Raw genomic sequence first — 2,884 nt, forward strand, 5'->3', positions numbered from 1 at the left:
CTGATTTCTGTGCACCAGTTATTTGCTATTTTCCATGTAAATATTTGCTAACTTTATCTACCAATCCTTTACTATTATTATCTGACAGTTTTAGATTCGTTTGTGAACTTTTTTAATACTCTACTCTACCCATTCATTTCATTATAAATGATTCTACAACCCCAATTCCAATAAAGTTGGAGCGTTGTGTAAAACGTAAATTAAAAAAAAGAATACAATGATTTGAAAATCCTTTTAAACCTATATTCAATTGAATACACTACAAAGAGAAGATATTTAATGTTCAAACTGATAAACTTTATTGTTTTTTTGCAAATATTCACTCATTTTGATTTTGATGCTTGCAAGACGTTCCAAAAAAGCTGTGAAAGGGACATGCTTACTACTGTGTTACATCACCTTTCCTTTCAACAACACTCAATAAGTGTTTGGGAACTGAGGACACTAATTGTTGAAGCTTTGTAGGTGGAATTCGTTCCCATTTTTGCTTGACGTACAACTTCAGTTGTTCAACAGTCCAGGATTCAGTTCAAAATCATAACCTGGCTCCTACCTATTTCTCAGAACTCCTTCATGTCACCACACATTCCTGTTCCCTCAGGTCCTCTTCTGCCATGTTTCACAGGGCCTTCAGCTGCTCTCAGCACCATGGGGTGCAGGGCCTTCAGCTGCTCTGCTCCCCCTGATCTTCGTAATATTCAATCACTTTCAATCTTTAAATCTAGAATTAAGACACATCTCTTCTGCTTATTCTATTTCTTTTGTTTTATGTTATTTTTATTGCATTATCCTGCTTCTTTGTTTGTTCTGTATGTACTTGTTTTTAATTGCTTGTTTTTGTACAGTGTCCTTGAGTGTCTAGAAAGGCACCTATAAATAAAATGAATTATCATTTATCATTATTATGCCATGGACACTAACACCCCCCCATACCATCAGAGATGCTGGATTTTGAAGTTTGTCCTCTTTGGCCCAGAGGACTCAATGTCCATACTTTCCAAAGACAATTTGAAATGTGGACATGTCCACTTTGCGTCAGTCCGCCTCAGATGGGCTCAGGCCCAGAGACGTGTTTCTGAGTGTTGGTGGTATCTGGCTTTTGGCAGAGTTTAAACTTGCACTTGTAGATGTAGCGATGAACTGTGTTCACTGACGATGGTTTTCTGAAGTGTCCCTGAGCCCGTGTGGCAATATTGTTACAGAATAATGTTGGTTTTTAATGCAGAGGGGTCGAAGGTCACGGGCATTCAATGTTGGTTTCCGGCCTTGTTGCTTACTTGCAGACATTTGTTCAGATTCTCTGAATCTTTTGATGATATGGGCTGTAGATGATAAAAAAATCCTTAAATTCCTTGCAGTTGTGCATTGAGAAACATTGCTGTTAAACTGTTGGAATATTTGCCCAATCAGTTGTTCACAAAGTGGTGAACCTCACCCAATTCTTGCTTGTGAATGACTGAGCCTTTCAGGGATGCTCCCTTTATACCCAATCATTACACTCACCTGTTTCTAATTAACCTCTTCACCTGTTGAATGCTCCAAACAGGTGTTTTTTGAGCGTTCCTCTACTTTCCAAGTCTTTTGTTGCTCCTGTCCCAGCTTATTTGGAACGTGTTGCAGGCATCAAATTCAATATGAGTGAATATTTGCAAAAAAATAAAAAAAGGTTTATCAGTTTGAACATTAAATATCTTCTCTTTGTAGTGTATTCAATTGAATATAGGTTTAAAAGGATTTGCAAATCATTGTATTTTGTTTTTATTTATGTTTTACACAATGCCCCAACTTTATTGGAATTAGGATTGTAAAAGGCTAAAAAGGATGTTCATAGGTCAAATCAATTTTAGTTTTAACTCTGTAAGAGGATAAATCTAAACTAAAAAAATGTGCCTACCACATATCAGTTGTAGCTGTATCTTCACTGATTACTTTCTAAGTTTCATTTCCTTTTATCCAGCGATTCATGAGATATTTTGCTAAAGGCAGATGGTCTACTCCAACAGGTAATGCAAAGGTTTAAACAAAGAACTCAGCACTTGCAGACACTTAGAGATGTGTTGTGAATGACTCAGCTATTACCACAGCAAATTTTATCTTGGTATCTGTAGAACTGAGTTAGAACCATTTTTGTGTTTGCTAAGCTCAATTAGCTGTTGCATCCATCTACTATCAGGATGACTCCAAAAAATAATCAGTTGTAGATGTACATCCAATTATTGCTTTCTGAGAGTTTTGTCCATTTATTTGTTCATGAGATATGATATGGGGCTCATGATTAACTGACAGAGTCTGAACCAAAAGTAAATTGTTTGAAAACTATGACAACTATGACAGGAAAATGTGAAGCAAACTGACAATTATTAATATGGATCAGACTTACTGAACATCAGTTGGAGAGTGGTTTGGATGAGGGTTAGTGTGGATTCTATGTTTGTGGCTAGAAGATGGGAAATTGAAGATTTAGATGAACTTCATCAGATTTGAAGAGATAAGGCAAATTAAAACGGACATGAAGTTTTCTCCAAACAGTATGCCAAGGGAACAGCAGTAATCATTGAGCAGGAAATAACATTATCTTCCTCCTTTTATTGCTGTAGGTGAGAAAATGTTCCTTCTCATACTCACCTTTGATTTACTTGGCCTTTATTGATCACTTCTCCTCTGGTAACCTGCAGTATCAATTCACCTCCACGGCAAACTGCAACACTACCGCTCCCCCAGGTTCCTCTGAACCCGAAAGAAACATAACAACCTTACAATAGCAAGTTGGAAATTTTCATTTTTCATTCAAATCCATCCATCCATCCATCCATCCATCCATCCATCCATCCATCCATCCATCCATCCATCCATCCATCCATCCATCCATCCATCCATCCATCCA

The sequence above is a fragment of the Kryptolebias marmoratus genome, linkage group LG16 (genome assembly GCF_001649575.2).
Source record: "Kryptolebias marmoratus isolate JLee-2015 linkage group LG16, ASM164957v2, whole genome shotgun sequence".
NCBI lineage: Eukaryota > Metazoa > Chordata > Actinopteri > Cyprinodontiformes > Rivulidae > Kryptolebias > Kryptolebias marmoratus.